Source organism: Aedes aegypti, chromosome 3 (genome assembly GCF_002204515.2).
Source record: "Aedes aegypti strain LVP_AGWG chromosome 3, AaegL5.0 Primary Assembly, whole genome shotgun sequence".
In the NCBI taxonomy this organism is placed as follows: domain Eukaryota; kingdom Metazoa; phylum Arthropoda; class Insecta; order Diptera; family Culicidae; genus Aedes; species Aedes aegypti.
In genome coordinates this window covers 219162047-219189148 of record NC_035109.1, presented here as the reverse complement: position 1 = coordinate 219189148, position 27102 = coordinate 219162047, and the positions used below count along the sequence as shown (strand labels likewise).

At 36.2% G+C, this 27102-nt stretch overlaps 1 protein-coding gene across 3 annotated transcripts in view; it reads left to right on the top strand.

Annotated features, from left to right (window-relative positions):
• The window catches only part of LOC5579849 (hormone receptor 4), a 517480-nt gene that overhangs the window by 265597 nt on the left and 224781 nt on the right, over positions 1–27102 (top strand). For 2 of the 3 annotated variants that reach the window (XM_021854336.1, XM_021854337.1), the window contains one exon: positions 9262–9321. The exons of the other annotated variant lie outside the window; for it this stretch is intronic. The gene's annotated coding sequence lies outside the window, so the exon portion shown is untranslated. The remainder of the gene's footprint in view (positions 1–9261; positions 9322–27102) is intronic. 3 annotated transcript variants of the gene reach the window in all.

Genomic DNA, 27102 nt, shown 5'->3' with positions numbered 1-27102 from the left:
TACTCTACCTAGGTATAGCTTTGCAGCGATATTGCGAACCTGCGCGTCGTCGCTCAGCCAAATGAGAGTGAGAGCGATCCGGCGATGAATCCGACCAGAAATATGTGAGCGAGCGCGTTTTTACCTACCAGAGAATAGTTGTTACGGCAGGTCGTCGACCTTTTACCTACTTTCGGTGGGGTAGATTGGAAGCGAAACTACGATGCTGATGATGATGATGGTGAAGTGCTCTGAATCAGAGACGGATGGCACATTCCCACACACGTTTACAGCAACATTGACAAAAGTTACAGATGTTGTAAAAGCTGCAATCGAACTGATTTTCATTACTATTCTTTTAATAATGTTAGCGTTAGTGTAGATAATTTTACTATATTTACTATTTGATTTAACCTGCTTATATGAGAAAAATATGCGCTATTTAATAAACATAGCCTAACTAACTTTGGATTCATCTATGTTGGTAAATTAAAGTTTTTTTTTTTAATTTTCCATTCAACAAAGATTTTTCTTCTTTTAAAAGAAGGATGTTCTTTCATGTAATGCAATAAACTTGATTTTTGACATTGTTGCTCATATGATATTCATCGGTGGTTTTACATTCTTTTTAACATAATAAGCTGTTCTTTGCTACTATTAACGTTGAAACTGTTAAAGGTTTTAATATTATTTTTATTAACTTTTTCTGTAGTGATAATGAACGTAACAGATAATTTGATCTCTGTGACAATTACTTCCTTCTTTCAAATATCTGCGGTTCTTCCGAATAATCACCAGCGAGTGACCAATCAATCAAGTTTACAGCATAAATCACCGTTTGGTTCTCTAAAATTAAACTCTTGAGGTTTGGCTACGATTCATATTCACCTTAACTTATGCTCCAATTGCTTCTAACGTGCTGTCATGAGCCTTTGTGAAAAAGGGACATGCATTTTCTATAGTCATATCACGTGCTTTGTATTCGCCAATGTGGTTTGAAATCATATTTCATATTTCATCACTTTTTGTTTAACATGACTAACTAACTTTATACTCTCACATGAACACAATTCCATCGTGGTTTGTCAAGGTCAAGCATTGTGTTTGCAACAGTAGTGAGCTATTTAATATGAATAGTAGATATACATCCAATCAGAAGAAGCAACACGCTCATATGCTATTGTGTATTGTTTGTGTGTATTGTATTGTAATTGTGTATTGCTTTTTCGGAATTGCTGTTTTACATGCACCATGAGATAGATCATTCGACGTACATCCACAGGCCGAATAAGTAGTTTTGTGACTGAATCCAGCATACTATATTGAAATCGATAAAATGACAGACCCTTCGTCCGATAGTAAGAACCAGGTTAAGCTTTTGAAATCATCGAGAGGAAAAGATATGATTGCTATTCAAGGTTTTATTTTCCAGCAGAACAGGAGTGAGGTTTGTTGGATAATTGTAATATTTTTCAAATATTTTATATCATATTGTTGAGCAGGTCGATAATGTGTACTACTGGGAGTGTAAATCAAGGCGCCAAGCTCAAAATGTCCTGCAAGGGCTAGAAGTACGAAAGTAAACGGAGTGCATAAAGTTTTGAGTGTCTCTGAGCACAATCATGAGCCCGATCCTATTTCATTGTCCGAAACGGAATTCCGAGCACAATTAAAAAGAAAAGCCGAAACTGACAGCTCGAGCAACATAGCAAAAATAGTACAAACTACTCTAAGTGAGTTTCCAACATCTGTCCAGTCAAGAATATCTGTGGCAGCTCGCCGAAAACTTGTGCAACGAGTGCGTGCTAACGGAAAATCCGAAGATACGGAACCCGAAACATTGGAAGGATTCGTGGTTCCAGACGAGCTACAAAAATCTATTGATGGAAATCGATTAATGATTAGTGATATTGAGGATGGGTCTGAGCGAGGAATGATCTTTGCGACAAACGAATCACTGCGTCGTCTCTCAGATTCAAAGTTTTGGGTAATCGATGAAACGTTTGCGACTGTGCCGGGATTGTTTAGACAGCTTGTGACTATTAATGGAAGTCTTGCACCAGATCACACTCGTGTGTTTCCATTGGTTTTTATTCTGATGACATTCAAATCTGAGTCCCATTACCGTAAAACTTTCAATACATTGATTGACAAATGTGATTAGTTCAATCAAACTATTATTACATACAGTTTAACTGATCATTCGTTTTTTTTTTCAGAGGAAATCGACATAGACCTAGACCCAGGATATGTTATCACGGATTTCGAAAAGGCACTGATAAGCGCGGTTGCCGCAGAATTTCCAGATGCGCGACATTCTTGTTGGTTTTTTCATCTCAGCAAAAATTTGTACAAATTCTTTCAACGGCATAAACTGATGAATGAATTTGTACAAAACTCTGCTGTGTACAATACGTACAAAAAAAACTCAAGCTCTGGCATTCTTGCCTGCGGCAAGGATACCAGAGGCTTTTGAAGCTTTTGAAGCTCCATCCTCTATGGCCGAATTCATCAAATATTTCGATGAAACCTATGTCAACCTACGTCCCACCAGACCAGCGCGGAAAAATCATGTAGCGAAGTCAGTTCTTCTTTATCCTCCGACACTGTGGTCCATATACGAGAATGTATTGCAAGGACTTCCACGAACAAGTAACCAGGCGGAAAGCTTCCACAGCAGATGGAACAAACTTGTTGGTGCGAAACATGTCGGCGTTCTGCGCATGATAACTGAGCTTCGCAACGAGAATAAATATACGGCCGGTCTGATAGTTTCCGGTATATTTGGATCCAACGAACGACAGAAGAAATCGCATAATGCTGCAAAAGATGACAAACTTTTAAAAATTGTTCAGACTTATGGAAATTACTCGCTTGAAAATTTTATTTTAGCGGTGTCTCTGAATATTTTTTTCTATAGGCACTCCGTGCTCGTGGCCACTACTGTGCCGGATTCAGTTGATCTGTAGCTTCTTTATCGATACAGATCTATTTTCAGCTTATCTATATTTACATCTAGTTTCACTCTCTCCTACTCTTTTACTCTCACACCGAGCAGGTAGGAGAGAGCTCTGCTATTAGTGAGGCTAGCTGCCTGCGAAGAGGATCAGTTTGTCTCAGTCACCATCTGATACTGACGGAGGATGGATGTGCTCCCCCAAAGCACGGTCCTCCGTGAGGCGTCTTCTGGTGGCTGGACGGGTTTTTTTGTGGAGGGGCAGGGAATCGAACCCATGACCTTCCGCTTATGAAGCCTCTGAATCTTAATTCAGAATAAATATAAGACAAGTTTATTTTTGTTGTTATGAATTCAATAAACATTTAAAAAGAACTCATTTTTTTAAATACCAAATATATATTACAGTTAAACCTCCATGAGTCAATGTTCTAGTACTCGATATCGGCTCATGGAATCATATTGAAAATCAAATTTCATGGTTACTATGATGGTCCCCTTAAACGCATTTCCATAGCATCGTTGTTCCATTACTCGATATTTCCATGAGTCGATGGTCCCTTCGATATCGACTCATGGAGGGTTGATTGTATTTCAATTCCCACATCCCACATACCATTAACAAAGAATCATTCTAGCGAGAAGTGTTCTATCTTGAAACTTTTGATTCATTTCAACTGGACACTCAATTAGTTAGTAGGTACTAGACATTCTTATAAAAAAAATATGCGAAATGTCCATTATGCGAATCGTCCATTAGTCCACTAAGCAAAAATAAACTTATGCGCAATGTCCATTATGCGAAACGTCCATTATGCGAAACGTCCTTATGCGAAACGTCTTTATGCGAAATGGGTCACCCCCCTTTCATTCGTCACTATCGAATAAAAATGAGTTCATACGTTTCTCCATAATCTGTCATTACCAGTGAATCAAATTGTAATAAAAGCAGAAGCAAAACAAACTACAAAGCAAGCGCGCAAGAAGCAAGTTCTCGAAAATGTCAATGCAAAGTCAATAGTCAATAGTTAATAGTTCAATGCACAGTCATAGTCTGTAAAGTTGAGATTAACTGTTGTTGCGCTACAATATAAAACCGAAAACACAAAATTTAATGATTCCCAACTGATAAGCAACGAACATTTTTGTCGAAAACACCTAAAACTAAGTTATCAGCATTTCAATAGACAAGATTTTGATATATTTGGCTCACTAGCTCCCTCAGTTACCAAAAATCGAACTAATCAGATACGTACCGCAAGGGCTGCATATCAAACTTAACTTAACTTTACTGGAAACACCATAACGTAATAACACATATCTCTAAACATAACGAACAACTGAAAACATTGCCTGTTTTGCATCGTGAGATATAGATAAGTTGAAAATATTTTATGCTCACTAGCGCCTCCTAGCGGCAAAATGTTTAACATGTTATTTTTTAACATGCGACTATACGCTGGTGATATAACGTACAACTTTATTGAAAACAACTGTCTTAGTTCAAAACTGCATAGGCCAATATTGAAATTTTGAATTTGCAATGCTCACTAGCATGCACACATAGTCCTAAACATAGAGAACAACTTTGCCGAAAACACCGACTTTCTAGCTGGTCTGCATCGTGAGATATGTGAGTTTGAAATATATATAAAGCTCACTATCGCCTCCTAGTTGTACTAAGCTAACATATGTTCACCCGACTAAGGGTACATAACAAAATTATATCACCTTATGATATTATAATTTCAAGATTTCATCAAACATAGGTTGATACAATTTTGATGCAGGATGTTGTTTAAATAACTAAAATTATAACAAAAAATATATATCAATTGTATAATACAGTTAACTCTCCCTTACTCGATATTCCGTATCTCGATATCGAGTTAGAGAACCATAGTAAAAGTTGGTTTTCATGGCTAACTCGATGGTCCCTTGGATAGCAGTTGCACTGGTTTTGTGCTCTGTAACTCGAAACCTTGATGGTCCCTTCAAAATCGAGTAAGGGAGAGTTGACTGTAAATATAATTAAACGTGTTTTTAATCTACCAAAAACATATCAAACTCAGTTATAAATTTTGATACAATGTATCAAAATTATAATACTGTGTAATATACGGGGTAACTCATTTAGTCACGAGTTTTTTGATCAATTATAAGAAAATTCTAATAAGACATGATATTCCGCACAATAAACAGAAAAATGTATGCTATAAAACAAGCAATTTAATATTGGAGTTGTGTAGTAACGAGTTAATTTTTAATCACTTGCAATCATTCAATTATTAAATGATGATCATATTATTTAGTTAACAAATCCAAGAGATTTTCTCTTATTCTCCCCAAATGAAAACAAAGTAACTCATTTTAAGTTAGTTAATATTTACAAAAAAAAACATGATATGATTAACAACAATATAGATACACTACCCGTCATAAATACGGACTCACTAAAATAAGTATTGCAACACTCAGCTGAATATTGAATCACCCTGAAAAGTTTAGCATCACCTCAAAACTGGTAAATTCACATTGCTATATCTCGAGATTCTTACGACTTGCAAAGAAGCGATCTTCAACAAAGTTGTTCAGGGGATCAAGGGCATCCGGAAAGCAAATAGTTTGGTTCGCGATTTTGCCGCTAGGTGGCGCTAGTGAGCATGTAAAATTAAGCATTTCAAACTAATTCTAGCTTGTGATCCACAAGAGATAGAAAGTTCGGGTCTTCGGCAAAGTTGGTCAGAAGATCAAGGACATCCGGAAGACAAACAGTTTAGTTCACGATTTCGCCGCTAGGTGGCGCTAGTGAGCATGTAAAATTGAGCATTTCAAACTATTTCTAGCTTGTGATCCACAAGAGATAGAAAGTTCGGGTCTTCGGCAAAGTTGTTCAGAAGGTCAAGGCGTCTTGATGATAAATTTTCAAGCTATAAAAAATGGCCTTAAAAAAAATTATTATTATTATTAAAATTAAATATATGAAAACTTTGTAGAACACCAAATTTGTCTAAAATCGAAACTAGTCTTAGTTAAGGACAGTTTTCTCCAAATTTTTCCTTATTTTTCTCAAAAATTCATCTATTTTTGACAATAATTTCATAAATACTCAACCGATACCATATCTTTTTACATGTTTTTGAGGAAAATTTAGTTGTTTTAAACTGTTTTACGACATATTTTTCTAAAAATTGGTTTTGACTTAGTTATTTAACAAAAACTGCACAAAAAATGCCAGTTTTTTCAAATGCAAAAATCAAATTTCTTTGATTTTTTCAGTTTTTTCGCCGGAAATTTTTTTTTTTATTTAACTTAAGTTCATTAAGCATCTTGTTTCAATTACGAGTTGAATTGTGCATATATTTTTTAACATATGCAAACATATTTTTGTTTCAAAATTATTGCAAAATCCTTTTGAACGTTTAACACATGAGAACACCCAGTTTCAGCTTTAGAGATAAAGTTTAACTGTAAAAAATAAAAAAAAACACTTGGCATTTTTTGTTAAAAAAAATCAGGTTTTTGTGCAGTTTTTGTTGAACAACTTGGCCACAACAATTGTTCAGTAAAATGTAAAAATATTTGGATTCGGTTGAGTATTTATGAAGTTATGGTTAAACAGAGATAACATTTTTAGTAAAATGAGGAAAAATTTTGAGTTAACTACTTTTAACTAAAACTAGTTTTGATTTTGGGGCCGATTTCTTCACCACCGTTTAGCTCTTAATCCTAGTTTAATCATATGGGTAAACGTGGTTTATGGCCTAAGCGAAGGTGAAAAATCGGCCCTTAAACAAATTTGGTGTTCTACAAGGTTTTCATAAATTTAATTTTGAAGGGAATGATGCTAAAAGTTTCAAAATTGGTTGAATAGTAGCAAAGTTATGTATACTTCACTGAAGGTCATTTTTGAAACTTGAAAATTCACCTTAAAGTCATTTGCGCCACCTCTAAATGTTTTTAATTTTTGGCTCAAATTTTGAAGTTTCTCTTTCTATGTGATTTGAATTCAGAAGAAAAATAAGCCGTACCCTATTGTTCATCTCATACAAATCTACAACTTTGCTGACAATAGCATTAAGCTGTTTCTTCAATTTGTTTAGTTTCGGCAATCGGCAATACGTCAAAAAATTCATTTTAGTAAAACCGTTTTTACTTCGGAATTAGGAAATTCACCAAAAAATATATGTTAAATTAAAAAATAATAATGTGATGTAAAAGTTTCATTCAAATACGTTCATAAATAACTCTCTAAAGTTGATCATTTTGAATGGAAAATCGAAAAAGTTGCAAAAGTGTTGTCCAAATACTTAGACCTTTTTTCACAAAAACCACTCTCCGCGAAGAACCATCCTTATTTTAAATGTTCTTATACTTTTAAGTAAAACTCAATCAAATGTGCTTTCAAAACCTACTGAAAAAATGAAAATCCGTTTAAATTTCGCGAAGTTATCGTGATTTGAATTAAATAATAATTATTTCTTCTCGTTAATTCTTTGTCACATGCATGAATACGTTGTTTCTCAAAAAAGGAAGTCCGTGCATCGCATAATTTACCATGTTTGCATAATTCAACCAAAATCTGTACCTGTTTTAAAAATACTCAGTTTAAATATAAAGTATTAAAAGTTTATAAAGGGCTCTATAGAGGTTTGAAAGTAGTTACCTTAACTCTGGAAACCTCCGTCAACTTCTTGAAAATCCGTCGGAAAAAATAAGAAAGCTTAAATTTAAATGTGAAGTGTAAAAAGTGTACAAACAATTGTGTTGCTATGCGGATGCGGATACTGTGAATACCAAGACATATGGAATTGCTTTCTGTACTCCATCGTGAATCTTTTCGTCCAATCAAAATGAGAGTTAAAACGTTTTTCTTCACCTGCTGTTGATTTGGCATCTGGCAAAAAACAGCGCTTGTAAAATCGTCGTAGGTGGAAGCACGTGAAGGCCAACGTGAGGAGAAAATCTACAAAACTGATTTCCAATCCATGGACTATTGAAAACTGCGTATTTAGTGTTTTGTTCAAGATGAACGCTTTGACTTGCAAAGTATGATAGTTATGCTTGGAAATACAGTAGAGATAAACTGACTCTAGCATGTTATTTTAAGGAGTTTCCAAGACAATTTTCTTAAATAATGTGTAAAAATTAACCATTAGTTGGCAGAAATTCAAAAACGGGAAAAACTACATGGGAAAATTATACACTATAATTCTACAAGATAAGTAAAGTATTTAAATTTATTGGAATTGGAATTGTTCTTACCAGTTGTTTTTAAAAGTATTTGCCTTTGTATTTTTAAAGTGGATGGTTGAATTAAGTGAAGTTTTAAAATCAATTTATATTATCCTAAAAGTTCTGATACCTGCAAAAGTGCAATGCAGACCCAAAATTTTTGAAAACTGCAGATTAAAAGATTTCACTACTTTTTCTAACCTAATATAATAGACCCTAAGTGAATCTATGACAAAAGGTCGAAAGGACAGAAGGTCGAAAGACAAAAGGTCAAAAGGACTAAAGGTCGAAGAACAAAAGGTCGAAAATCTTTTTTCAAAGAAGGAAAAAATTTCCCTCCAAGTAAATCATTTTCGACCTTTTGTCCATAAACCACCCTAAGTATTGTAACATTGATAGTTTGCATCAAAAATACATACTCTTGGATACAGATAATCACAAAACGGATGATGTTCTGGATTAACATAATGTGTCAGTGAATCATCAGGATTAACATAATGTAGAAAATTAACATAGAACATTTTTTTCTAAATGTGCCAAATCTATACACATGGTGCGATGGGTCAGAGAGACTGATTTAGTAAAACTCGTACTCAATGTTGCGTAACTTTACTTTCGAGTTTGTATTATTAGTTGTTCTTATATAAATTATGAACACATCTTATCACAGTAATTTATCAGTTGTCGCTTTACAACTAAGATCTAGTACGAACCTTACCCAAATAATCAACTTTAATTGATTCAAGACATTAAAAAACTCCTGCCAGAAGAAAGTGGGTGGCAGCGTTTCATGAGAAACCTGTGTTAAACTCTTCCATACATATACTATATGCCCAACATAATCCAAGCAAAAATGTCTTCGACAATGGTTACTACCCGCGTGTTTTCCTGGTTCTGCTTTGTTTTGCATAACAACGATAAATTATTTATAAAGTTTAACTTTGGCTCACAAAAACAGCAAACACCAGCCGCCAAGTATTGACCTAGATTCTATGTTTTCAAACCGTACAACAACATTGTTTCCCTCCGAACACTTTCAAAGCCAAACGAACGATATAAACAAGTGCTTCTCTTTTCCTCTATTCTTGCAGGTACTCCAGCGGCGGTTTAAAGAGACAGCCAGACAAAATGCTGCCGAATTTCTTGAAAAGGTATTTAAATTCTATTATTCGCACTAGTTTTAAGTCATGTGTGGTCCCCAAGCTGTTTTCCCATCCAAATATACCCGGGTGAGGGTCAATTCCAATACAGTATTCAAATCGGACGATGGAACGGAACAAATTCCATGCTACGACATCAGAACGCAAAAATCTTTGCAAATTTTTCCTAGAGTCCCTGTCTACCATGGTTCCCCCCTGGGACAGGATTTTATCGTTCACTGAACGCATGAAGGTGAAAATTGTAAATGAGTACCGTTTTGCATCCATTTTCGAACATGAAATGCATTTCAAAACGATGGAATCATGATGGAATTTGAGGCACTAGTGATGACTAAAGTGATTTTCATATTCCAACGAAGACAATAAATTTAATAAGTTTAAAATTATTTGAGTGTTCCCTGCCTAAATCATGTTCATAGTTTGAGGCAAAACGGTACAGTGGAATGATTAACGAGAACCACGCGCTACATCTAAACTCGAGGATCTGATTTGAATATCAATATATGCTAGAATCGTACGATGCCTGTGGGGCCTTGGAATTGATTCTTATAAGTTATAATGTGTCGACTGGGGCCTCTCATAGTTTGGCCTGTATAGAGAAATCGAGATGAATTTCTAAAGGGAGATTATTTACAATCAAGTGAAATTTGGACTACAAATCCCAAGAACGTCTATTTTGTCTGCCTGAGAAAGACACGTCAAAGTGCTTTAGTCTCATATGACGAAAAAAGTTGATGTTTTATACACCTATGAATGATGACAGCTGCTCCACCACATGCTTCATCCAGCCGATCAAAACGATAAACAAAAAAAAAAGGATTTCTATTGAGTTTGGATCCATGTTTCAAATAATTTTCAGGGATAACTACTACATGTATGTTATAAGCTGTTAGAAAATTAAACAGCTCGTCCTCTTTACCTTTTAAACATCGAGCATTCCAATTCAAAAAATTTAAAACATTATTCGGATCCATTAGTGAAACGTAAACCGATAACAATTTTATTAGTAAATTTTACATCAACTTGGACTGCTTCAGCCATAGTGATGGTTTTGAACATTACATTAATCATTTGATTAAATTGTTCAGTTAAAAAATCAAAATCAGAGGGAGACATTTTACTAGAAGTATGTGCATTTTGTTATGATTTTTATTGGGATTATCCGTTAGTGACGAGACGGAATAGGAGTTGTCTGCGGTAGCAGGGGTTTTTCCATTTAATTTGAAACTATTAGAACGGTTATACATAGGAAGACAATTTGAAGGGGAGGAACTGTAACTGCCTGCTATAATATCGGCATAGGAGTTTCCTTGGGTAAATCCATTCGAAATTAAAAGATACGAACAGCTCCCCGATGGAAGAAAATTAGCTTATGAATGAGCATGACTATAATTTACCTGATGGGTATGATTCTAAGCAAGTGATCGTTAACTGAAAAATAAAAATTGTTGGAGATTCTGCCAATTCCGGGAACGAAAAACATTCCGTTCACCTACCTGGTCCAATTCATTTACGCGAAAGGCAATCTCAAAAGTTAGACTTATGGTTGCCCCCGCAGTTTGCGCATACGAACTTGATGTTATCTTCCTTCACAGGTCAGTCGGCCTTGGCGTGGGAAGAACCTCCGCAAATCATGCATTTGGCATCCATGTGTCAATGTTTTGTACTTTTGGGCATCGACGGTACTGAGTGAGGTTCTGAAAATTTCCTCCTGGTTTCTTGATCACACCAGGTCACACGGACGTGGAACATAAGTCTAGCTTTTTCTAAAGCTTAAATATTATTGAGACAACTGTTGTTAAAGTGAACTAAATTATATTCTTGGGAATTGTTCCATGAGTCAATATCGAGTTATGAAACATCGACTCATGGAGGTTTCACTGTATTTTTTTAACTCTCTTGCGTTCTATATTTTTGAGTTTGACACTGTGCTCGACAACAACCCATCCTTCAGCATGAGATTGACGGGGCAATCTCCGGCTTGGGGTAAACGTATCTAAACAACACAGTGCATCGTGCATGCCATTTCAATACTGAATAATGGATGAGTTCTAAAATATTCCGAAGGTCAACGAGGCTGCAAATATTTGCCGATCAGCGATCACACCGATCTGAAGATAGAAACATCAATACAATATCGCAATACGCTAAGATACTGCGTTGTTGAATTGCGTAGCTAGATTTTATGATAAAATTGTTGACGCCTCATTGGATTTCAAAATTTTTGTTTTGTGATATTTAAGGTGAAGAATTTACGATACGTGTAACATTCATAATATAATTAAACCAACAGTGAATATGAAATTTATGAAAACATTCTGATAAACATTGCTTAATCTTATTTGTAATACTTGCAAAATATTTTCAATTTCTCAAATATGAAATAAACATAAAATATAAAAATCTATTAGGTATTACGACACAATTGTAGTTAGTGATATTCAAAACATTGGTATACCCACAACTCTATCCCTCACAAGAGCAGCTGCTGCACAGCATCCACATTGGCATCGTGATTGTGTGGTACCCATTGCTTGCATACGACGTGAATGAACGAGATATGCTACACGAGCGCAATGATGATGACGAAGCTCAGCGGCTGCCTGGCATTGCGGAGCAGCGGAAAAGCGCAAGCTCACATAAGAGAGCATTGACCGAGCGTCATTGAATCCGAAATTTATTGTGCAATCAATAGTCAGCAGCATATATTTTTCTTTCACTGCTGCAGTTCGTGCAGCCAGTCAGTCAGTCAGTCAGTCAGTCGGCATGCATACCTCCTCCTCTAGTGGCGGCCAACGAAAACATGTTGTACGGGTACTGCTACGAGTAGTAGCCAAGACCCAGGCCCCTAACTAGCTTGGAACTAGTAATTTTCACAGCTCACCTAGAGGGTTGAAAAGTTGGCACAGTCGTCACATGGCACTGTGGCACAGTGACTGCACTTCATATAAATGTTTGCCGAAAGTACAAATTTCACTCAAATCATAAAAAAAGGAATTCATTGTCAAAACATAAATTTTGAAAGCATTTCGATATAAATTGCGGTTTAAACAAACTTCGACATTTCAAGTAAGTACGATTTGAAACATCTTCAGACCGAAGAGAAAGGTTAATCCTTCAAATGAGACCGGTTATGGTAGATGTGTTAGATAAACAGCGGTTTTAGTAAAACAACATTCAATAAATTTGAAATAATAAAGGTCACTTTTAACTGACACCTACTCAGTCCACATGATGTCTTCTTCTTCTTGGCATTACGACCTCACTGGTGTTCAGTGTTCAATGTGCACTTCCACAGTTATTAACTGAGAGCTTTCTTTGCCAAAATTGCCATTTTTGCATTCGTATATTGTGTGGCAGGTACGATGATACTCTATGCCCAGGGAAGTCAGGGAAATTTTCATTACGAAAAGATCCTGGACTGACCGGGAATCGAACCCTGAAACCTTCAGCATGGCTTTGCTTTGTAGCCGCTTTAACTTTAACCACTCGGCTAAGGAAGGTTCATATGATGTGAACAGTCTAAATATACATGAATAGGGTCCTTGAGCCCAATTCCATTTTTTTGTGTCAAATGCTTAAGCTTAGGTCAGACAAAACGAATCCTTTCCCACATCCAAACTCCAACTGTTTTCTTGTGGAAGTGCAGAGGACTCCTCGGCTTCCATAAAGCAAGTAACACGTCAACATTTCGCTCCCATCCCCAAATTGCTCTGCAGTTGGACGCAGCCGGCGCCGGTATTGTTTGCTTTAAAAATGAGAGCACCAGTACTTACACATAGAGGATGCTACTGATCCTGAGTAGCGTCTGTTGGTTCCCTGTGTAAGTACAGCTGTTTTTGCAATAACAGAGTAGCAACTGTGGGCGAATATTCATACTCATGCTCAAACGCTTAAGCTTATGCCAGAACGACATTTATTATTTATTTAGTTGGTGTTACATCAATTAATTTGATAAAACCTCGTTAACGATGTTATGCCAATTTACTCGGTCCATGGCTGTGTCTCTCCAACTTCGATTTTGGCCCACGTTCTCCAGATCTTGTTGCACCTGATCAAGCCACCTCGCTCGCTGTGCTCCTCGCCTTCTTGTGCCAACCGGATTTGATGCGAACACCATCTTTGCAGGATTGTTGTCCGAACGAACAAGAACGATATATTAACCTATTTTTCAAATATTTTGCATTGGTTTACATAGGAGAAGGTATCGACCGCCTGTGTTGGTAGCAAAGCTCAAAGCTTTGAGCCAAACCTTCTCCAGTAGAGAATACAGGACGCTTCGATGCTTACTAACTTTAAAAATGGCTTGCTCAATTTTCACCACCTAATAAAATTTAAATCTTGTCGCTCCCTTGCGACGCCTATCCACATATTCGTTTCCATCATTTGCAAAAATCTTCTATAGACTCCCTTTATCTTTGAGTTGCATGACCGCTATAGTCATAAACAAAAATAATGTATTGGTTTAAATTTTGAGATTTCGCCACACATCTTGAATAAAACTCAAATTTTGAGTGCATTTTGTGTACCGTGCGTATTCTAGAATGTCAGATAGGATCATTTTGTGTCAAAAGTAAAAATTTTGAGGAATTACTATTCAATTTCAAAAATGCTCTAAAAACCAGTTATTTAATTCGCCAACTTCATTTGCTTGACTTTTGGGCAGTTTAAGGCCACTGTGCGTTGGCAACTCTCCTATTTGAATCTCGTGTCGTGGGGTTCCTCTCGCATTCGATGGGGATCACTACTAGTCGTCACGTTTAATAACAGCGGCCCGCTGAGCAAGTTCAACACCGATTGTAGCCGGGTGTAGATTCTTAAAAATGATGGTTTGACGGTAACTGGGAGTTATGAACTTTACGCATTTTAAATCATGCTTCAAAATTTGTGTGTCGTATTTTTATCATTAAATTAAAATTATTCTTAAAAAAATTAAGCGAATTTGTAGAACTTCCTCGCCCAATAAACTACTATAAAATTCATTAATTTTTCAAAATAATGTAATCAAAAAGTGACTTGTATATAATTTTGAATAAATATTTGGAAATTTGAATTTTTGAATAAGAATACTAAACTAAATCTTATTTGTGGCCTACACTGAAAAAGAAAAGATTTTCCAAATTCAAAGTCGATTTAAAAATATATGACCGTAATATATTTTTGTTATCACTCTAAATTGATTTCAATTTTGAAAATTACAAAAAAAAAAACAACTTTTTCTACCATTTGCATTTTATTTTGTCGCTATAAATTTTATTATAGAAATAGGTATGATGAACATGTTCGGCCAGAATATAAAATTTGTGAGTGCATTCAAATTTTTTTTTTCAAAACCTATTACTCTTTAAACATTTTGCCTGCAGATTAAAAATTAAAAACATTTGTTTCGATTTCCACGGTCCACGATAAACGATCCGGAAAAGTTTAAAACTGTTATTCTTTCATTTCTGGGCGAATAATGGAATTGTATTTGTATTTTTGTCATGGATTGTGTTTTAGTTGTTAACTGTTAATAATTGTCAAACTAGAATGAGTTATACATCATTTGGATCTGTTTTTTTATCGGTTGGTGTCATCCAATTAAATAAATAAAACAAAAACTTTCAATTTTTTACATTAATCAGCGAAAAGAACTCCATTGAAAATTTGTGGTTTAAAATAGGAAGTTTTTATTAAGGTACTTTCTTTTAGAAAGTTGAAGATACTTAGTACAAAAAATATTAATATTTTCAATACCTTGTGCTCAAAGTAACAGTTGCCAATTTAGCGCTATTTTTAACTTGCATGATGAATTGTGACACGTTTCACGTCTTGCATTGGCTCGCAAAAAAAAGTGTTATAAATCGAATTATAATCAGTAGGCTACCATCTTAACCCTCTCTTTCCCATGGTAGCTCCAGAGCTCCACTAGTTTTCGACGAACTTGAGACAACCCGAATTAGATGAATACTTAGTAATAGTTACTAGAATATGTTTATATACTCATCAGATTAATCCAAAAGTAAACTAACTGTTTCAATATTAAAACTATTGATAAACAATCAATTTACTATTGAAAAACAACCAAAATTTTTTTTAACGAATTCGAAAAATTAAGACCATTTGCAACATTGTTTGTTCAAGTACTTTTGATAAAAACGCTTTTTTCGTAAAGAAACAGTCGATCAAAGTCGTGGGAAAGAGAGGGTTAAGTATTATTACAAGATGCTTACGATAAACAAGTATTTTGTTTTAATTTCATATGACATTTTCTATTCTAATTCCTATCCCAAAATATCTTTATACCCGGCGTAAGTGGGACCTATCGGTTGGGTGATAAAACGTCGAATGCCAAAATGTCGAAAGTAAAAATGTCGAATGCCACAACGTCGAATGACAAATAGTTGAAAAGGATAAAAAAGTTAAACTTATTCGGTTTACCCCTCTACTACCAGCATTGTTTTTTTACAGCAACAAAATATTTTTTTTCGTTTTTTTTTTGATAATATAAAAAACCAATTAGTTTAATGCAATTTTTTTCGCAATTTTTTTAAAAGATTTGTTTACTCCTAGAATCTTTGTCGATTTTGATAATTGGTAATCTGGATCCAGAGATTTTTCAAAATTCCTTGGGGGACCGATAGTCGAAGGAAATTTTATACAGGGACTGTCGATCCCCCGGAAAAATCGGAATATTTACAAAACCAGCAATGATCAATATCGACGCAGATTTTGAATAAGGAAAAGTTGTTGGATAATTTGCAAAAAGATTATGCAAAAATATCGAGAAACAAAAAAAAATAATCGGGATTTAAACATTTTTGTTTCGAACAGTAAAGACATTGTTTTCCAAAGTGATCTATGTGATATCCTAATTTTCAGCTGGTCTAAGAAAGGATAGTAAAAAAAGTAAATAGCCAAGTTGTAACGAGGTTACAGTATTTTAATGTAATCTTTAATTACAAAAACCAAAACAGTGCGAAATGCAATATTATTTCCGTGTAGCCACTTTTCGCGTACCAAGTCTCTGATTCCACAAGTTGCGATGCAACAGTAGAGTCCTTATCAAAACTGAAAACTTGCGTTCTTAAAGGAAGTACACGAAAAACGACGAACATTTACGAACTCGGGAACCGCCGGTACAGGGTAATAGCCCAAAATTTCTGAAATTGCCATCCTCTTTAATCTAAACCGTCGAACAGTTAAGACGCTCTTTGCAAAAAGTTAAATATAAAATTAAAAGTCAATCAGTGATTTTATACAATCTAGTTAAGAGTGAAAGGTGTGTACGCAGTTGAAAAGTAAGATTTAGTAGAAGTAGAAATTTGCCAAGTTTGTTAAAATAAATATTAATTCCCATTGAACAGTTTTTTTGAAAACGTGCTCTGAACAAAAGTTTAGATTAGTTCTGGTAATTTCGTGCGTGTGTGCAATCAGGTAACTCTTGTAATACAACGAGAAACAATGTTAGAATCTAACTCCAAATACTGCCTCGCTTGAAGAACTTTCCTTCAAGTGAAGGTCCACCCTTAGGACGGGGCGAATAGTCCAAAGCCTCCACCGTCGACGGTATTCATCGACGTGGTGTACGTTGGGCCGATGAGCATAGTGCCAGTGCAGCATAATCAGCCTCGTGTCGATGTAGCGAGTGACAGATCGCCGTAGCCAGGACCACCATCATAATTATTTCGGCCAACAACAACAACCTCAAATTCACCACGCTTCCGAGAACGTCACAGAGCGAGCATGATTGTGACGCTCAGAACGTAACGCACTGTCTTCGCTAGCGGCCGCTAGAGGGCCGTGAGAATTTGAAACGAACGCACGTGTACGCTACCCGACCAAAAAGGAATTCGAATCGAGGAGATTGGAACGGAGAAAGGATTCGGAGTGTAAAGGAACAGGATTCGTTGGATCAGGAAAGGAAGGATAAGGAATAAGGACAATGGGAAAGGATCAAGTAAGCGCTACCTAAAATTGTAAATACTAACCCCCTACATTTTAAGATGAAGATTATAAAGCCATGAGCAAAAAGTGAATTGAATAAATAGGTACCTAATGAATTTTCAAGCCTTGGCAAGATTTTAGTTTTTGCACTTTTAGATAAAAGAGAACTGGTATTTTCAGATTTCGGTTTTCGGGACGAGTAGAATAGGCTCTGGGTAGGAAAACCTACAAAGGAAACCTACCCACCCTCAAGTGTTGAAATCGTTTCTTGATAGTTTGTTTTTATTCGTTGGAGGTCGTGTACGGATGTTTCGGTCGTGGGTCAACGGTCGCGATTAAGGACTCGCCCTGAGGTCTCGCAGCCGGGTCGGGATTCTTTGTTTGAGACAACTCGCTCCTTCGCGGCAAGATAAAACTTGCCTGGCGCTTAAGCGGAGGTAGTATTACATCCGAGGTTTTTGCCGCCCCTAGTCCCGTTACATTTGGCGCCCAACTAACGGTTTTTTGAATTTGTACAGTATTTAGTTAAATTGAGTAGGATTAGTTTTTAAGTTTCAATGAATTTGTAGATATTTAAGAATTGGGATTGAGTTAGTTACGTTCATTGAAGATATATTTCGGATTAATATTAGAATTAGCTTTAAATTGAATTTGTTTTGCTGCATTATACAGAATTTGAATTTTTATTTTTACTGAATTGTATAAACATTCAATTCAATTCAATAATATGGGTCGATAAACATATAAGTATTTCTTTTTCTTCTTCAATATTTTTTTTATTCTCCATTCTGTGATTGCGAAGGTGACCTGAAAATATAAAGGAAAATTTGTTTAAATCATGGAAGTTCAGAATTTTGAAAGAAAATGATTGTTATATTAATCCTAATAATTTATTACAAGATGAAATTGATTATGAATTAAAATTGAGATGCTTAGCAATTGATGGATCCGTCCAGGAAAAACGCCAAAAGTTGAGACAAGCCCAGTTAGAAGAAATTCGGAAACAGAAAATTTTAGAGTAAAAAAATCAATCACGCAAGAATATGATACGGTGAAAGCAAAGGTTCAAGACATCAAACATGTAATTCAGTTTTATCCCGAGCAAAAACTTATTTCCCGACTTAGACATTGTAGACTTAAAATCTTTCGAGCGAATGCGATCACAAGAGAGCAAATTCGGTTGAAAAAGAACTTTCATCAATCAAATAAATGAAAGCAATTCTCTCCTAAGCTTGCTGATCCATTTTCGTTGTCTATAGGAGTAGCAAAAATAGGGACAGCGTGTTACGACCTAGAAGATCTCAACGGAAATCGTTTGGGCGTGTATCACGCTACAAATCTACAGAAGAAATAATCAATTGAACCAATTTTACAGCTATGTCTGATGCACACTAAAGCACAGTTACAATGAGATTAGTCCAAAAAAACACAAACTCACGGTTTGGCAACTCCGAGTTCAGCGGGAGGGATTGGCTTCAATAACAGTTTTCATCCTACAAGCAATCCCCTCTTCGCGTCTCGATGGCATCACCCTAGGACTGCTTCTGACCTAAAAGAAGAAGAAGCATTTAGTTCTAGTGGATTGATAAAAAGCTATGTAATAGAATATGCAAGAGAAAAATCGGTTGCCCTAGAACGATCAGTCAGCTTAACCACCCAAGCCCGGAGTTCACCGAGGTGAGCTGAGAGGGGAGAGTACGCTGGAAGTCGGTGCGAGTCTGTAGGGCCAGACGATGACCAGACTGACGTTCAAACCTAGATTCTTCTCTTACATATCCTTGGACAAAGTTTCACAACACAAAAACACTTCGAACAAGTCTTAAGTTCACAATTTTACAGCTATGTACAAAAACAAACGATAATAAACACTGTGAACGTTTACCACAGGCACTAAGCGTAAACATTGTATATAGTCTGTTTTTAAGCTATTTCTCAACTTAATCAATGAATTATCACTTATTTTCGCATTGTTCTGTTGTACATAATATGTTTTATAGTTGTTCAGTGCGGGGGCGTAATGTTTTCGTCCGATGCGCAGTGAGCGACATTTAGTGCGTAGATGATTACCATGTTTCCATAGATCCACCAATGTAAATTTCCTGTTAGAGTTCCATGTATCAGCATCCATAGTCCATTCCGTGTTTTCCATCACAATTTACAATAGTTTGTTTAGTTTTTCGCGTAGTTTCAGCAGTTTTTTTTTTTTTTTGATAATTCTCACAATCCTGAACCGATTCCATGTTTTTTCTTGCTTCACTTTGTTTTGATTGTCTTTCTTTTTCACATTCACCACAGAGATTTTGACAGTACGATATGTCAAAGCTTTTCGTCGATTTGTTTGACATGTCGATCAATCAGTTTACAGTAGAGGCTGTTGCAATAGGGATACCGTAGGTTGATGTTATTTTGGGAGCTCTGATAGTTCCTGCAACAAATTAAGTAGTTTGGTTGATGTTTGTTCGGATGTTTCCGGATAGTTCAAAATCATGATTTAATGTTGGTTTAGAAGTGGCTGAGAAGTTTCTCGGCGATTCAAGTAAGGATAGGGAGATGCGTTGTGAGCTACGCAAATGGAGTTTTTCACCTAGGTATCCCATATGAACGGCACAATATAATTGGCGAACTTAAAAAAATAGGGTTTAGTTCTTAGATACGCATTAGATATTAGAGTTAATTGTAAATATTCAGAATAATAATTGAAAAATACCATGAATTAAATATAAGTAAACGTATATATGCAGCAACACAAAAGTTTTTCCAAGTAGTTTAAAAAAAATACCAGAGCAATTTTATCGTCTACAGATGACTAGTTATTTTTTGAACCACAAAAAAAATAAATTCAGTCCCTTCATTCATTTATTTTAGTTGGTAGGGGGAAGTGTAACGAGGTTACAGTATTTTAATGTAATCTTTAATTACAAAAACCAAAACAGTGCGAAATGCAATATTATTTCCGTGTAGCCACTTTTCGCGTACCAAGTCTCTGATTCCACAAGTTGCGATGCAACAGTAGAGTCCTTATCAAAACTGAAAACTTGCGTTCTTAAAGGAAGTACACGAAAAACGACGAACATTTACGAACTCGGGAACCGCCGGTACAGGGTAATAGCCCAAAATTTCTGAAATTGCCATCCTCTTTAATCTAAACCGTCGAACAGTTAAGACGCTCTTTGCAAAAAGTTAAATATAAAATTAAAAGTCAATCAGTGATTTTATACAATCTAGTTAAGAGTGAAAGGTGTGTACGCAGTTGAAAAGTAAGATTTAGTAGAAGTAGAAATTTGCCAAGTTTGTTAAAATAAATATTAATTCCCATTGAACAGTTTTTTTGAAAACGTGCTCTGAACAAAAGTTTAGATTAGTTCTGGTAATTTCGTGCGTGTGTGCAATCAGGTAACTCTTGTAATACAACGAGAAACAATGTTAGAATCTAACTCCAAATACTGCCTCGCTTGAAGAACTTTCCTTCAAGTGAAGGTCCACCCTTAGGACGGGGCGAATAGTCCAAAGCCTCCACCGTCGACGGTATTCATCGACGTGGTGTACGTTGGGCCGATGAGCATAGTGCCAGTGCAGCATAATCAGCCTCGTGTCGATGTAGCGAGTGACAGATCGCCGTAGCCAGGACCACCATCATAATTATTTCGGCCAACAACAACAACCTCAAATTCACCACGCTTCCGAGAACGTCACAGAGCGAGCATGATTGTGACAGAGTCTATGAATGGAGAGTTGCGCGAAGAGGCTTCTTTGAATTGTTGTTCTTCTTCGTCTTCGAAAATAGCCCCTATCTGTTTTGCTGGTCTGCTCGATAGGTAGACGGTTTGACAGTTCAATAGGTAGATTTGGTTTCACTCTTCGCGCAACTCTCCATTCATAGACTCTGGATTGTGACGCTCAGAACGTAACGCACTGTCTTCGCTAGCGGCCGCTAGAGGGCCGTGAGAATTTGAAACGAACGCACGTGTACGCTACCCGACCAAAAAGGAATTCGAATCGAGGAGATTGGAACGGAGAAAGGATTCGGAGTGTAAAGGAACAGGATTCGTTGGATCAGGAAAGGAAGGATAAGGAATAAGGACAATGGGAAAGGATCAAGTAAGCGCTACCTAAAATTGTAAATACTAACCCCCTACATTTTAAGATGAAGATTATAAAGCCATGAGCAAAAAGTGAATTGAATAAATAGGTACCTAATGAATTTTCAAGCCTTGGCAAGATTTTAGTTTTTGCACTTTTAGATAAAAGAGAACTGGTATTTTCAGATTTCGGTTTTCGGGACGAGTAGAATAGGCTCTGGGTAGGAAAACCTACAAAGGAAACCTACCCACCCTCAAGTGTTGAAATCGTTTCTTGATAGTTTGTTTTTATTCGTTGGAGGTCGTGTACGGATGTTTCGGTCGTGGGTCAACGGTCGCGATTAAGGACTCGCCCTGAGGTCTCGCAGCCGGGTCGGGATTCTTTGTTTGAGACAACTCGCTCCTTCGCGGCAAGATAAAACTTGCCTGGCGCTTAAGCGGAGGTAGTATTACATCCGAGGTTTTTGCCGCCCCTAGTCCCGTTACAAAGTCTTGTCAGAATAATTTAAGTATTTTTATGTATTTTTGAATTTCTGAAACAATTATTGGAGTCTCTGATAAAAGTGGTAATTTTGGGATTGTCTACATACACAAAATCATTGCATAGAAGGCATGCAATAGCGCATATTAAAAAAAATGCTGGATACCCTGATGAAATCTAACTATAGCGTTAGCGTAGTTACGGTATACTTCGTAGATTGGATACTAGCAACATTCATGTTTTTTAATAATCTCATCCTGACTACTTTCAGGAACAAGGCAGGGGAGTATACCTTGTTCAAATCATAAACAAGAATACTAAAAGCATGAATATGACTATTCCCGGCCACACCCATCTTTACCGTAACTTGGGATAGGGGAAGGAAATGTTGATGTAGCACTTACTTAATGAGAGGCCACCGACTCAGCGACACCCTCATAAGTGCTACGGAGTTGGAGGTTGGGGAAGGTATATTGTCAGGATTCGCCTAGAAAGCTGGCGATAGACCATAAACATTTGTTGTTTAAGTGTTTTCAATTTAATCTTTTGAATGCCGGCAATCAAAAGAAAAAAACAATAGGTTATTTATAGTATAAATAGTATTTCGCGAAATGCTTGTCGATTGTGCAGTAATATTTTTGCTCAATAGCCAGTAAAAAGCAAAACCGATCCCTCCAGAGTTATCGAATATTTAAAAATAACGACACGCGTGAAAAAAAAAATCCCCGGCGACAGAAACACACGCGAATTGTGAGCAAAATCTATCGGACGACGCAAAACCGAACTGTCCTGCTTGGGCTTCACGAAGCACTACCCAGCAAGACGCTCCAAAACAGGAAAAAAAATCTCCGGCGACGAAAACACGCGCGAAACCGTGAGCAAAATCTATCGGACGATAGATGATGAAATCTAACTATTACCGAAAAGTAGATCAATAAGTCGATTTAATGGAACTTATTCAACAAAAGAATGATAAATTTTTAAAGAATAAAGAAATCACTAAATGTCGAAAATACAGTTGTTAATTTGAAATTCATGTTACTAATTTGCTGAAAAAATGTGCCAGTCAAGAGATGCGGCTAAAGCAAACTGATCATCTTTTTCATTCTTCTATCGGTCTTATGCTTTAACCCACCGTCGGTCGCCCTAGTGTACTGAGTACACACACTTAGCGAAAAGTTGAAAAACACGTTGAAAATCCCTTCAAATTGATCCGGCTGTTGGTCCTATTCCAAGGTCTACTCTTCTTCTTGCTTGTAAAGACGAAATTTTTCGAAAAAATCAACAAGAAGTATTCGAAAACATCGTGTTTTTAACCTAAGTTTTTACGCGTGTACTCAGTACACCAGTGCGACCGCTAGTGTAACTTTTTTTTACCGGGCCTGTCACACGAGCGGTCGCATCGTGTACTGAGTACACGCGGAGCAATTTTGATTGTAAATCCAAATCTGGGCCAGATAGAATATGGATGTCTTCGGCAAAGTTCTTCAGTCCAATGGTACCAATTGGTCAGTGGACAAATAAAACTTTGGAAACATCCTTATATACCTGTGGCCATCGGATTGTATCCCGGGGGAACCGATGTAGTGGACATTTCGCAATGCAACATCTCGAACACAAATATCTCAGGATCTAGATTTTTTAGCAAGATGGTATCTTCGGCAAACTTGTTCAGTAGGTCAAGGGCTAACATGTGATAGGCCGAAACGAAAAAGTTTTTTATTCAGATTTAAAGCCGAAAGATAATTATCATCATGAAAAAAATAATTTTATTTACCCCCAACTACATCTACACGTGAAAATACGTTTGGTTTTCATGAAAAATGTTTATAACAATTCACCGGCAAAATTGTGCAGGCCTCAAAATATGCGTTTCACTCTGCTATATAGATGAAGAGGAGAGAACTTTGCTGAGAAATCTACAAAAAAAAATAATAAAACACAAAAACCGATTTTTCAAGGGCCACCCTACATCATTAGCAAAAAATGCTCTGAAACGGTCAAATTTTGAGCTAGGAGAAAACTTTTTTTGTCACATCAGCTCAAAATTTTACGATCTTCAACTTTGTAGAACAAACTTTTTCAATATTCCTTAAAATAAACAAAAAAATGATGGTTATCTTTTTTTACAATTTTGGTTCCGACCAAAAAAATTGTTTTTACAATAGGAACAACTTTGTAGAACATCATTTTTACGTAAAATCGCAATTGAAGGTGTGAGTTCCATATTTCCTCCTAAAACCCCAATCCGTCCCACTGTGCAATGATTTTGATCGCGATTTGTTTTAAGTGTTACGTCTGTTTGTCTGTGTGTTCAGTATTGCACATTTCACGGTGACGTCATCAGAAAATCGCCATATTTTTACATATAGTAAAATCCCCATATTTTTAAATATAGTCAAACCTGTATAAGTCGATATTCCATAGCTCGATATCGACTCATGAAACCATACTTAAATTCATAAATATTATAATGTTCCGTTTTATCAGCTTTCTAAAGAATATCTGTTCCATGAGTCGATGGTCTCTTGAATATCGACTGGAAATTTGACTGTAGTTAAAATTCTGAAGTATTTACTGATGGATTTTTCATGCTGAAGAGTGCCGTTTTGTGGGATAATTTCGAATCAAACGATTTATAACATGTTCAACATACTTCACTCTTGGACACAATAAACAATATTGTTGAAGACGTCATTTTCATGAGTAAGCAATCTCGATCCTAGATATTTGGGTTGAAAATATAGCATACTCAGTAGCACCATATAGTGGAAGAGTTCCCAAAAAAGTGTGGCCCATCACAAGTTTGAACTTGACTTACTGAACTTTTTAGCCGAGAAGTTCATCTTTCGATGTTATTGGGATCCTCAGATATTAGTAATCAAAATATGCATGCTTACTAGCGCCACCAGCTGAAAGAATTTAAAACTTGATGTTCCTTGCATTTAGGCCTTCATCTAATGAACAACCTTGCTGAAAATGTATTAATTCTTAGTAATGAAAATATCTTAGGATCATTTTTCTAAGCATTCATGATCCAAAAATATCTGCATTCGAAAATTGCTTGATCACTAGCATCGTTTTGAGGAAGAATTCCGAGTCAAAGGGCACATCACATGTTTAGTCCTTGATCCACTAAACACCTTTGCCGAAAACACCATCTTGCTAAAATATCGTTATCCTGAGATAGCTGCGATCAAAATACAGCATGCTCACATCTGGTGGTTGAATTTCAAGTTGGGTGGCCTTTTACATGCTAGACCTTGACCTATTCAACACTTTTGTCGAAGTCGTCAACTTTACAGGTAACCAGGATCCTTAGATATCTGTGTTCGAAAAATATCATGCTCACTAGCGCCATCTGATAAAAGAATTCCAAATCAATTTCCAAAAATCATCACATGGTAGCCCTTGAACTACTGAACAACTTTGCCGAAAACACCATCTCTCTCAAAAATCTGGATCCTGAGATATATTCGTGATTAAAATATTGCATGCTCACTAGCGCCATCTGGTGGCAGATTATCTTGTTAGGTGGCTTATCATATATTAGTCCTTGACCTACACAACAACTTTGTCGAAGACATCATCTTTCTAGGTACAGGGTGTCCGCAAATTATCCGTACAAACTTTGAAGGCATGGCTCTATACAATCAAGCATAATAAATTCAATATTCTTGCATGGTTTTAAACCTTAGCTTATTATATTCTTAAAAAGTAAGTTTGACACATTTCCAACTTCAAATAATTGCAAAACCAACCCAAATGTATTGAGGTGTCTTGAAGGGAGCTGTTTTCCGAGCTCTATGACGGAAGAGGAATGTCCATAGAATTCACTGGATTTGAACCGTACAATTTTCTATTTCCAGTCTAACTTGAAGCCACTAACCTGTAGATTACTTCAAATAATAATAGGACATTTGGATTCATCTCTTTTAGGTTTAAGGGATAACTCATCTCCAGTATGACTAACGGCCCTCAGGAAAAACGTCTCCGAAAAATTTAGATTTGTCAATCTCAGTAAAAAGCAATTATTCCGAATTTTTTTAAAGTTGCATTTTGTGTTAACATATAAATGTATTATAAAAGGTACATGGACATTGACTTTTCATTGTTTTTAATGCGAGAACATCTTTCCAATATTTTGCTGTTCGGATAATTTGCGGACACCCTGTAATCAGGATCCTGAGATATCGGTGTTTGAAATATTAAATGCTCACAAGCACCATCTGGTGGCAGACTTCCGAAACAAGCGGCCTATCACATGTTAGCCCTTGACCTACTGAACAAGTTTGCCGAAGATACCATCTTGCTAAAAAAATCTAGATCCTGAGATATTTGTGTTCGAGATGTTGCATTGCGAAATGTCCACTACACCGTGTCCAATATATTCTCATACACTTTTTCTTTTCTTTGGTATAACTTTACTGAATGTAGGATAATCCAATGTTGTAGTATTTCATTGTAGTCTGGTAGTATTATACTAACGTAGAATAGCTTGTTTTATGAATAAGAAACAATAATTGCTAGGATAAGTGATGAAATGTCCATTGAAGTCGTGTTTTGCACTTAAAATGAATTTTTGTTCATATTGGTCTGGTTAACAAAGTGAAAATCAGAGCATTCACAAAAAAGTTTCAGAAACTTTAAGTTAATCATATTGCGTTTTGAATAGATAAATATTGATAAAATTTGATAAATATATGTGCGATAACTGCAGATGGAAATTGGGGTCTGCCTATGAGCGTGCCGCTGGAAATATTTTTCGTAAATTCTTAAGTTGATAAAATAAGTTTATAATTGAAATATTTCCAAAATATTTCCTGTAGTGAATCAGTTTTATAACCACTTTCAAAAAATATTATCACCAATGATGTCAGTTAAACAACCGCAAAGTAATGTTATCTCGAATTTGTATGAGAATATACTGGACACGGTGTACATCGGTTCCCCCGGGATACAATCCGATGGCCACAGGTATGTAAGGATGTTTCCAAAGTTTTATTTGTCCACTGACCAATTGGTACCATTGGACTGAAGAACTTAGTCGAAGACATCCATATTCTATCTTGCCCAGATTTGGATTTACAATCAAAATTGCTCCGCGTGTACTTAGTACACGATGCGACCGCTCGTGTAACTTTTTTTTGAGCGACTGACGAAAGGTTAACAGGCTTGTTTTGACTTGTGCAATAGGGTAACGACTGTTTATTTCGTTCTTAAACGCTAATAGTTGGCGCCAGCGGCAAAAAGTACAGACAACAACCTTTAGAACATTCAGTTTCT